Raw genomic sequence first — 12,154 nt, forward strand, 5'->3', positions numbered from 1 at the left:
TTTAAGTAGGGAACTTTGGACAACACTGCTGAGAGCAAAAGGATTACACAAAAGGTAAGCGGGTCAGTGGGTCAAGGGATAGCACATCTGACTGTGAGTCCGTTTATTGTAAATCCAAATCCTACCTGTTTCAACATTTTTCCAGGCTTTTTGTTTCATTTCTTAACAGATCCATTCCTATGTACCTCAGCAAAACATGTACTAATATTGGAATGAAAATGGGAAAATAGAATTGGCCCCTGCTTCAAAGGATGACACGCACATTCGTAAAGCATTCACTATTTTTGGCACACGACAGGACAGAAACTTTCTTAATCTGCAAGTATTTATTTTTTAATACATCTTTTTTTAATGAAGATTGAAATTGTATTTTCATACATAATACACGACAACACAATACATTTTGGGCCAAATTCAACACTAATGCCTCGGGAGACTTTTACTTGTGAGTCCTATTGACTGAATGAACAGCCCCATCTCCTTCAATTTCTTGACTTGTACTTTTAGAAGTGGCACGCTGCTTTTGTTTTTTATCCCATTCTACCAAACTCAGTATTATCACTTTTCCTCTTGTTGTGCACTCCAGCGTCAACTGCTTTAAGGAGCTATTTGCAAACATCGCTCTGAACTACAGCTTTACTTGCTTCTAGGCCTTAATCTTTAATTGTGGCTTAGCAGTGTACTCCGGATTTGGCTGCTTTTAGTTGGTTAATTCTTTTTTTATTTCTGTACCTTTCAAACAGTCCCATTGTGAAATACCATTGTCACAATGTGCTGCAGTGCAGGAAAACTTAAAATGAATGGTAGGGAGGGGGGGGTTATGGGGGATGGGAAGGAGGGAGGGAGGGAGGGAGGAGAGAGAGACAGAGAGAGAGAAAACAAAGAAAATATGGTTTTCGGTGGCTATGTGTTTGCATGGAAAAGATTTTAGGCTTTTAATCATGTGGAAAGGGGCTCTGTGGCTGGCATGGCAGCCTGTTGATGCTTTGTTGAGTTGCTTGGAACATGCAAGGAAGGAGACCTGAAGCACTCCCGACCAGGTTGCATGTCTCCAAGTTACTGAAATCCCACAGACCTTCTCCCCGTGCCACAAAGTTCTGGGAGATGAGCTCTGCAGTTGTTCCCCACAAGTCGCCAAGCTCCCCAGATTTACTTTCTCAGAGTTGCTAGTTACTGCTACCCTACCTCGACCACTATATTTTGCCCAGATACTTGCTACTGTGGAGTAAGCAGGGGTAAGAAAGAGAGCGAGGGGGTTTGCCTATGCAAATCATCTGCCAGGATCCTACCTGGGAGGTCATTCCATCTCACCAGCTGACACCTGGGCAGCGGCAGGTAATTTGGAGAACAGATATATACGGACAGGCCACAAAGCAAAGGCTGAGCTGTTGATTGAGGATCCCTTTTGCCATGTCTCCACAAGTTACAGAGGTCCAGAAAATTCCACCCTCAGCTCTCATAGAGAGGTCCTTGGCCGATCGTGGCCGATCAGAGGAGGGAAGTGTCGGAGGTGACTGCACACTGCCTCACCTTCACTGCTTTCTACAGTGGTAATGCTTTTGCAGAAGGGGCCTGTACAAGTGATTTTGTTCTGCGCTGTGGGAAAGTGACATTTATCCACTGACATTAACCAAACTACTTGCGCTGTTCAACGCACATGCATGCAGAGAAATAATGTTATGTTTTTTGGGGAAGATCTAGAGGGTCCTGCTGATGATTCTTTTAAGCTGTCTGCTACTCTTGCTTTTACATAGAGTCTTCCCTGCCCAGGAATGTTTAAGGTATACTGTATGTCCCTCCCTTACAATGAAAACTCTGTTGAAAGCACAGAGATACATAGGAATGGATCTGTTAAGAAATGAGACAAAAAGCCTGGAATATGTAGAAATAGGTAGTATTTGGACTTAGCACATTTGACTGTGAGTTAGTTTATTGTATCAGTTGACCCACTGACCCCCTTACCTTTTGTGTAATACTTTTGCTCTCAGTGGGGTTGCCCAAAGTTCCCTTCTTAAAGCGGCTTTCTTATAAAAAAATCCTAGACCTGCTTTTTGTGGCACACATGCCTCATATCCCGTTGCAGTTGATAAAGTCACATCATCTCCCACCAGTACAAGCTGTAAAAGATTTCCAGGGCTTATCCAAGCAAACTAGACGTGGGTCGAAGGTTGAGCAATCCTTAAATCAGCAGCAAAGTTAAAATTGAAATCAGCCTCAGAATCCTTTATAGGATGGTCCAACATCTGTTGCTTACAGGGCTCAATCGGACAGCCTCTGGTGCTGACTCCTTAAGCCACCTCCTGTTTTTGCCTTGTCCTTGATACAGCCATGGGCCCACATACACTCAGAGGTACCGAGTTTTTCTCATGTCTATTGGGTCTATTGTGATGCTCTCAGGCTTGTATGACCCAGCCATTGTGATGGGGAGGGGGTTTTCATTTTGCAAGCACCCTGGACCATTAATCTTTATATCTTTAAATATAATTGGCATTAAACTAAAACCCTTTAGGGCCAGATCAATACAGCAGCAAAGAATGCTTATTCGTTGTTGTTTGCCTCTTCATTTCATACCACCCGATATCTAAATGGTGTTTGGACTTTCTGCCCTCTGAAATAAGGACATTTGGTATGGCAAACCTTTGACCAGAGGTCCTAATCAATGGTTTGATTGACTCTCCCTTTGCGCTTGCTTCTGCAACACATGTACTAATATTGGAATGATAATGGGAAATTTAAATCGGCCCCTGCTCTAAAGGATGACACGCACATTCGTAAAGCATTCACTATTTTTGGAACATGACTGGACAGAAACTTTCTTAATTTGCAAGTGTTGATTTTTTAATAGATCTTTCTTTATTGAAGATTGAAATTGTATGTTCATTCATATTACACGACAACACAATGCATTTTGCGCCAAATTCAACACTAATGCCTCAGGAGCCTTTTACTTGTGAGTCCTCTTGACTGAATGAACAGCCCCGTCCCCTTCAATTTCTTGACTTGTACTTTTACAAGTGGCACGCTTCTTTTGTTTTTTTTTATCCCATTCTACCAAACTCAGTATTATCACTTTCCCCCTTGTTGTGCACTCCAGCGTAAACTGCTTTAAGGTGCTATTTGCAAATATCGCTCTGAACTACAGCTTTACTTGCTTCTGGGCCTTAATCTTTAAATGGGGCTGAGCAGTGTACTCCGGGTTTGGCTGCTTTTAGTTGGTTGATTTCTTTTTTGATTTCTGTAACTTTCAAACAGTCCCATTGTGAAATACCATTGCCACAATGTGCTGCAGTGCATGAAAACTTAAAATTAATGGTAGGGAGAGGGGCTGGGGGGAAGAGAGAGTGCGGGAGGGTGGGAGGGAGCGAGGGAAGGAGACAGGGAGGAGAGAGAGAGAAAACAAAGAAAATATGGTATTTGGGGGCTATGTATTTGCATGGAAAAGATTTTAGCCTTTTAATCAAGTGGAAAGGGGCTCTGTGGTTGGTATCTCAGCCTGTTGATGCTTTGTTGAGTTGCTTGGAACATGCAAGGAAGGAGACCTGAAGCACTCCCGACCAGGTTGCATGTCTCCAAGTTACTGAAATCCAACAGACCTCCTCCCTGTGCCACAAACTTCTGGGCACTGAGCTCTGCAGTTGTTCCCCACAGGTCGCCAAGTGTCCCAGATTTACTTTCTCAGAGTTGCTAGTTACTGCTACCCCACCTCGACCACTATATTTTCCCCAGATACTTGCTACTGTGGAGTAAGCAGGGCTAAGAGAGAGGGAGAGGGGGTGTGCCTATGCAAATCATCTGCCAGTATGCTTCCTGGGAGGTCATTCCATCTCACCATCTGACACCTGGGCAGCGGCAGGTAATTTGGAGAACAGACATATTCGGACAGGCCACAGAGCAAAAGCTGGGCCGTTGATTGAGGATCCCTTTAGCCATGTCTCCCTAAGTTACTGAGGTCCAGAAAAATTCCACCCTCAGCTCTTATAGAGAGGTCCTTGGCCGATCGTGGCCGATCAGGGTCGGGGGTGGGGGGACTGCACACTGCCTCACCTTTTCACTGCTTTCTACAGCGGTAATGCTTTTGCAGAAGGGGCCTGTACAAGTGATTTTGTCTGCGCTGTGGGAAAGTGACATTTATCCACTGACATTAACCAAATTACTTGCGCTGTTCAACGCACATACATGCATAGAAATCATGTTATGTTTTTTGGGGAAGGTCTAGAGGGTCCTGCTGATGATTTATTAAGCTGTCTGCTACTCTTGCTTTTTCATAGTCTTCCCTGCCCAGGCATGTTTAAGGCATACTGTATGTCCCTCCATTACAATGAAAACTCTGTTGAAAGCACAGAGGTACATAGGAGTGGATCTGTTAAGAACTGAAACAAAAAGCCTGGAAAAATGTCGAAACGCGTAGGATTTGGACTTACAATTAACTGACTCACATTCAGATGTGCTATCCCTTGCCCCCTTGCCCCCCTGACCCCCTTTCCTTTTGTGTAATCCTTTTGTTCTCAGTAGGGTTTTCCAAAGTGGCTTTCAAATAAAAGATCATAGACCTGCATTTTGTGGCACACATGCCTCATATCCCGTTGCTCTTGATAAACTCACATCATCTCCCACCAATACAAGCTGTAAAAGATTTTCAGGGCTTAGCCAAGCAAACTAGACGCGGGTCGAAGGTTGAGCAATCCTTTAATCAGCAGCAAAGTTAACATTGAAATAAGCCTCAGAATCTCTTAAAGGATGGTCCAACATCTGTTGCTGGCAGTGCGCAATGGGGCAGCCTGGGTGCTGACACCTTAAGCCATCTCCTATTCTTGCCTTGTCCTTGATCCAGCCATGGGCCCACATGCACTCAGAGGTACAGAGTGTTTCTCATGTCTCTGGGTCTGCTGTGATGCTCTCACTCTTGCATCACCCAGCCATCGTGATGGGGAGAGGGGTGTCGATTTGCAAGCACCGTTGAGCATGAATCTTTTTATCTTTAAATATAATTGGCATTAAACCAAACTCTTTAGGACCAGATCAATAAAGCAGCAAAGAATGCTGATGTATTGCTGTTTGCCGCTTAATTCCATACCATCCGACATCTAAATGGTGTTTGGTCAAACGTTTGCCATATCAAATGTCCTTATGTTAAAGAGCAGAAAGTCCAGAGGTCCTAATCAATGGTTTGGTTGGCTCTCCCTTTGCGCTTGCCTTAAGGCGTCAGCCCGATTGCGCCCTGCAAGCAACCAGTGTTGGCCCATCCTTTAAGAGATTCTGAAGCTGATTTCAATGTTATTTTTGCTGCTGATTTAAGGATTGCTCAACCTTCGGCCCACGTCTAATTTCCTTGGCTATGCCCTTGACATCTTTTACAGCTTGTATTGGTGGGAGATGATGTGAGTTTATCAAGAGCAACGGGATATGAGGCATGTGGGCCATAAAAAACATGTCTAGGATCTTTTTTTATAAGAAAGTCTCTTTAAGTAGGGAACTTTGGACAACACTGCTGAGAGCAAAAGGATTACACAAAAGGTAAGCGGGTCAGTGGGTCAAGGGATAGCACATCTGACTGTGAGTCCGTTTATTGTAAGTCCAAATCCTACCTGTTTCAACATTTTTCCAGGCTTTTTGTTTAATTTCTTAACAGATCCATTCCTATGTACCTCAGCAAAACATGTACTAATATTGGAATGAAAATGGGAAAATAGAATTGGCCCCTGCTTCAAAGGATGACACGCACATTCGTAAAGCATTCACTATTTTTGGCACACGACAGGACAGAAACTTTCTTAATCTGCAAGTATTTATTTTTTAATACATCTTTTTTTAATGAAGATTGAAATTGTATTTTCATACATAATACACGACAACACAATACATTTTGGGCCAAATTCAACACTAATGCCTCGGGAGACTTTTACTTGTGAGTCCTATTGACTGAATGAACAGCCCCATCTCCTTCAATTTCTTGACTTGTACTTTTAGAAGTGGCACGCTGCTTTTGTTTTTTATCCCATTCTACCAAACTCAGTATTATCACTTTTCCTCTTGTTGTGCACTCCAGCGTCAACTGCTTTAAGGAGCTATTTGCAAACATCGCTCTGAACTACAGCTTTACTTGCTTCTAGGCCTTAATCTTTAATTGTGGCTTAGCAGTGTACTCCGGATTTGGCTGCTTTTAGTTGGTTAATTCTTTTTTTATTTCTGTAACTTTCAAACAGTCCCATTGTGAAATACCATTGTCACAATGTGCTGCAGTGCAGGAAAACTTAAAATGAATGGTAGGGAGGGGGGGGTTATGGGGGAGGGAGGGAGGAGAGAGAGACAGAGAGAGAGAAAACAAAGAAAATATGGTTTTCGGTGGCTATGTGTTTGCATGGAAAAGATTTTAGGCTTTTAATCATGTGGAAAGGGGCTCTGTGGCTGGCATGGCAGCCTGTTGATGCTTTGTTAAGTTGCTTGGAACATGCAAGGAAGGAGACCTGAAGCACTCCCGACCAGGTTGCATGTCTCCAAGTTACTGAAATCCCACAGACCTTCTCCCCGTGCCACAAAGTTCTGGGAGATGAGCTCTGCAGTTGTTCCCCACAAGTCGCCAAGCTCCCCAGATTTACTTTCTCAGAGTTGCTAGTTACTGCTACCCTACCTCGACCACTATATTTTGCCCAGATACTTGCTACTGTGGAGTAAGCAGGGGTAAGAAAGAGAGCGAGGGGGTTTGCCTATGCAAATCATCTGCCAGGATCCTACCTGGGAGGTCATTCCATCTCACCAGCTGACACCTGGGCAGCGGCAGGTAATTTGGAGAACAGATATATACGGACAGGCCACAAAGCAAAGGCTGAGCTGTTGATTGAGGATCCCTTTTGCCATGTCTCCACAAGTTACAGAGGTCCAGAAAATTCCACCCTCAGCTCTCATAGAGAGGTCCTTGGCCGATCGTGGCCGATCAGAGGAGGGAAGTGTCGGAGGTGACTGCACACTGCCTCACCTTCACTGCTTTCTACAGTGGTAATGCTTTTGCAGAAGGGGCCTGTACAAGTGATTTTGTTCTGCGCTGTGGGAAAGTGACATTTATCCACTGACATTAACCAAACTACTTGCGCTGTTCAACGCACATGCATGCAGAGAAATAATGTTATGTTTTTTGGGGAAGATCTAGAGGGTCCTGCTGATGATTCTTTTAAGCTGTCTGCTACTCTTGCTTTTACATAGAGTCTTCCCTGCCCAGGAATGTTTAAGGTATACTGTATGTCCCTCCCTTACAATGAAAACTCTGTTGAAAGCACAGAGGTACATAGGAATGGATCTGTTAAGAAATGAGACAAAAAGCCTGGAAAATGTAGAAACAGGTAGTATTTGGACTTAGCACATTTGACTGTGAGTTAGTTTATTGTATCAGTTGACCCACTGACCCCCTTACCTTTTGTGTAATACTTTTGCTCTCAGTGGGGTTGCCCAAAGTTCCCTTCTTAAAGCGGCTTTCTTATAAAAAAATCCTAGACCTGCTTTTTGTGGCACACATGCCTCATATCCCGTTGCAGTTGATAAAGTCACATCATCTCCCACCAGTACAAGCTGTAAAAGATTTCCAGGGCTTATCCAAGCAAACTAGACGTGGGTCGAAGGTTGAGCAATCCTTAAATCAGCAGCAAAGTTAAAATTGAAATCAGCCTCAGAATCCTTTATAGGATGGTCCAACATCTGTTGCTTACAGGGCTCAATCGGACAGCCTCTGGTGCTGACTCCTTAAGCCACCTCCTGTTTTTGCCTTGTCCTTGATACAGCCATGGGCCCACATACACTCAGAGGTACCGAGTTTTTCTCATGTCTATTGGGTCTATTGTGATGCTCTCAGGCTTGTATGACCCAGCCATTGTGATGGGGAGGGGGTTTTCATTTTGCAAGCACCCTGGACCATTAATCTTTATATCTTTAAATATAATTGGCATTAAACTAAAACCCTTTAGGGCCAGATCAATACAGCAGCAAAGAATGCTTATTCGTTGTTGTTTGCCTCTTCATTTCATACCACCCGATATCTAAATGGTGTTTGGACTTTCTGCCCTCTGAAATAAGGACATTTGGTATGGCAAACCTTTGACCAGAGGTCCTAATCAATGGTTTGATTGACTCTCCCTTTGCGCTTGCTTCTGCAACACATGTACTAATATTGGAATGATAATGGGAAATTTAAATCGGCCCCTGCTCTAAAGGATGACACGCACATTCGTAAAGCATTCACTATTTTTGGAACATGACTGGACAGAAACTTTCTTAATTTGCAAGTGTTGATTTTTTAATAGATCTTTCTTTATTGAAGATTGAAATTGTATGTTCATTCATATTACACGACAACACAATGCATTTTGCGCCAAATTCAACACTAATGCCTCAGGAGCCTTTTACTTGTGAGTCCTCTTGACTGAATGAACAGCCCCGTCCCCTTCAATTTCTTGACTTGTACTTTTCCAAGTGGCACGCTTCTTTTGTTTTTTTTTATCCCATTCTACCAAACTCAGTATTATCACTTTCCCCCTTGTTGTGCACTCCAGCGTAAACTGCTTTAAGGTGCTATTTGCAAATATCGCTCTGAACTACAGCTTTACTTGCTTCTGGGCCTTAATCTTTAAATGGGGCTGAGCAGTGTACTCCGGGTTTGGCTGCTTTTAGTTGGTTGATTTCTTTTTTGATTTCTGTAACTTTCAAACAGTCCCATTGTGAAATACCATTGCCACAATGTGCTGCAGTGCATGAAAACTTAAAATTAATGGTAGGGAGAGGGAGAGGGGCTGGGGGGAAGAGAGAGTGCGGGAGGGTGGGAGGGAGCGAGGGAAGGAGACAGGGAGGAGAGAGAGAGAAAACAAAGAAAATATGGTATTTGGGGGCTGTGTATTTGCATGGAAAAGATTTTAGCCTTTTAATCAAGTGGAAAGGGGCTCTGTGGTTGGTATCTCAGCCTGTTGATGCTTTGTTGAGTTGCTTGGAACATGCAAGGAAGGAGACCTGAAGCACTCCCGACCAGGTTGCATGTCTCCAAGTTACTGAAATCCAACAGACCTCCTCCCTGTGCCACAAACTTCTGGGCACTGAGCTCTGCAGTTGTTCCCCACAGGTCGCCAAGTGTCCCAGATTTACTTTCTCAGAGTTGCTAGTTACTGCTACCCCACCTCGACCACTATATTTTCCCCAGATACTTGCTACTGTGGAGTAAGCAGGGCTAAGAGAGAGGGATAGGGGGTGTGCCTATGCAAATCATCTGCCAGTATGCTTCCTGGGAGGTCATTCCATCTCACCATCTGACACCTGGGCAGCGGCAGGTAATTTGGAGAACAGACATATTCGGACAGGCCACAGAGCAAAAGCTGGGCCGTTGATTGAGGATCCCTTTAGCCATGTCTCCCTAAGTTACTGAGGTCCAGAAAAATTCCACCCTCAGCTCTTATAGAGAGGTCCTTGGCCGATCGTGGCCGATCAGGGTCGGGGGTGGGGGGACTGCACACTGCCTCACCTTTTCACTGCTTTCTACAGCGGTAATGCTTTTGCAGAAGGGGCCTGTACAAGTGATTTTGTCTGCGCTGTGGGAAAGTGACATTTATCCACTGACATTAACCAAATTACTTGTGCTGTTCAACGCACATACATGCATAGAAATCATGTTATGTTTTTTGGGGAAGGTCTAGAGGGTCCTGCTGATGATTTATTAAGCTGTCTGCTACTCTTGCTTTTACATAGTCTTCCCTGCCCAGGCATGTTTAAGGCATACTGTATGTCCCTCCATTACAATGAAAACTCTGTTGAAAGCACAGAGGTACATAGGAGTGGATCTGTTAAGAACTGAAACAAAAAGCCTGGAAAAATGTCGAAACGCGTAGGATTTGGACTTACAATTAAATGACTCACATTCAGATGTGCTATCCCTTGCCCCCCTGACCCCCTTTCCTTTTGTGTAATCCTTTTGTTCTCAGTAGGGTTTTCCAAAGTGGCTTTCAAATAAAAGATCATAGACCTGCATTTTGTGGCACACATGCCTCATATCCCGTTGCTCTTGATAAACTCCCACCAATACAAGCTGTAAAAGATTTTCAGGGCTTAGCCAAGCAAACTAGACGCGGGTCGAAGGTTGAGCAATCCTTTAATCAGCAGCAAAGTTAACATTGAAATAAGCCTCAGAATCTCTTAAAGGATGGTCCAACATCTGTTGCTGGCAGTGCGCAATGGGGCAGCCTGGGTGCTGACACCTTAAGCCATCTCCTATTCTTGCCTTGTCCTTGATCCAGCCATGGGCCCACATGCACTCAGAGGTACAGAGTGTTTCTCATGTCTCTGGGTCTGCTGTGATGCTCTCACTCTTGCATCACCCAGCCATCGTGATGGGGAGAGGGGTGTCGATTTGCAAGCACCGTTGAGCATGAATCTTTTTATCTTTAAATATAATTGGCATTAAACCAAACCCTTTAGGACCAGATCAATAAAGCAGCAAAGAATGCTGATGTATTGCTGTTTGCCGCTTAATTCCATACCATCCGACATCTAAATGGTGTTTGGTCAAACGTTTGCCATATCAAATGTCCTTATGTTAAAGAGCAGAAAGTCCAGAGGTCCTAATCAATGGTTTGGTTGGCTCTCCCTTTGCGCTTGCCTTAAGGCGTCAGCCCGATTGCGCCCTGCAAGCAACCAGTGTTGGCCCATCCTTTAAGAGATTCTGAAGCTGATTTCAATGTTATTTTTGCTGCTGATTTAAGGATTGCTCAACCTTCGGCCCACGTCTAATTTCCTTGGCTATGCCCTTGACATCTTTTACAGCTTGTATTGGTGGGAGATGATGTGAGTTTATCAAGAGCAACGGGATATGAGGCATGTGGGCCATAAAAAACATGTCTAGGATCTTTTTTTATAAGAAAGTCTCTTTAAGTAGGGAACTTTGGACAACACTGCTGAGAGCAAAAGGATTACACAAAAGGTAAGCGGGTCAGTGGGTCAAGGGATAGCACATCTGACTGTGAGTCCGTTTATTGTAAGTCCAAATCCTACCTGTTTCAACATTTTTCCAGGCTTTTTGTTTCATTTCTTAACAGATCCATTCCTATGTACCTCAGCAAAACATGTACTAATATTGGAATGAAAATGGGAAAATAGAATTGGCCCCTGCTTCAAAGGATGACACGCACATTCGTAAAGCATTCACTATTTTTGGCACACGACAGGACAGAAACTTTCTTAATCTGCAAGTATTTATTTTTTAATACATCTTTTTTTAATGAAGATTGAAATTGTATTTTCATACATAATACACGACAACACAATACATTTTGGGCCAAATTCAACACTAATGCCTCGGGAGACTTTTACTTGTGAGTCCTATTGACTGAATGAACAGCCCCATCTCCTTCAATTTCTTGACTTGTACTTTTAGAAGTGGCACGCTGCTTTTGTTTTTTATCCCATTCTACCAAACTGAGTATTATCACTTTTCCTCTTGTTGTGCACTCCAGCGTCAACTGCTTTAAGGAGCTATTTGCAAACATCGCTCTGAACTACAGCTTTACTTGCTTCTAGGCCTTAATCTTTAATTGTGGCTTAGCAGTGTACTCCGGATTTGGCTGCTTTTAGTTGGTTAATTCTTTTTTTATTTCTGTAACTTTCAAACAGTCCCATTGTGAAATACCATTGTCACAATGTGCTGCAGTGCAGGAAAACTTAAAATGAATGGTAGGGAGAGGAAGAGGGGGGGGGGGTTATGGGGGATGGGAAGGAGGGAGGGAGGGAGGGAGGAGAGAGAGACAGAGAGAGAGAAAACAAAGAAAATATGGTTTTCGGTGGCTATGTGTTTGCATGGAAAAGATTTTAGGCTTTTAATCATGTGGAAAGGGGCTCTGTGGCTGGCATGGCAGCCTGTTGATGCTTTGTTGAGTTGCTTGGAACATGCAAGGAAGGAGACCTGAAGCACTCCCGACCAGGTTGCATGTCTCCAAGTTACTGAAATCCCACAGACCTTCTCCCCGTGCCACAAAGTTCTGGGAGATGAGCTCTGCAGTTGTTCCCCACAAGTCGCCAAGCTCCCCAGATTTACTTTCTCAGAGTTGCTAGTTACTGCTACCCTACCTCGACCACTATATTTTGCCCAGATACTTGCTACTGTGGAGTAAGCAGGGGTAAGAAAGAGAGCGAG

The 12,154-nt window shown here is 43.8% G+C and overlaps 2 non-coding genes across 2 annotated transcripts; both read left to right on the plus strand.

Annotated features, from left to right (window-relative positions):
* Positions 1–2,684: 2,684 nt before the first annotated feature.
* Positions 2,685–2,791, plus strand: LOC138560795 (U6 spliceosomal RNA). The gene has a single exon (XR_011299261.1). It is a non-coding gene; the product is annotated as a U6 spliceosomal RNA (small nuclear RNA).
* A 5,336-nt stretch (positions 2,792–8,127) lies between these two features.
* On the plus strand, positions 8,128–8,234 carry LOC138560796 (U6 spliceosomal RNA). The gene has a single exon (XR_011299262.1). It is a non-coding gene; the product is annotated as a U6 spliceosomal RNA (small nuclear RNA).
* The last annotated feature ends 3,920 nt before the right edge of the window (positions 8,235–12,154 follow it).

The sequence above is a fragment of the Ambystoma mexicanum genome, unplaced genomic scaffold (genome assembly GCF_040938575.1).
Source record: "Ambystoma mexicanum isolate Mex_15411 unplaced genomic scaffold, UKY_AmexF1_1 Mex_scaf48, whole genome shotgun sequence".
NCBI lineage: Eukaryota > Metazoa > Chordata > Amphibia > Caudata > Ambystomatidae > Ambystoma > Ambystoma mexicanum.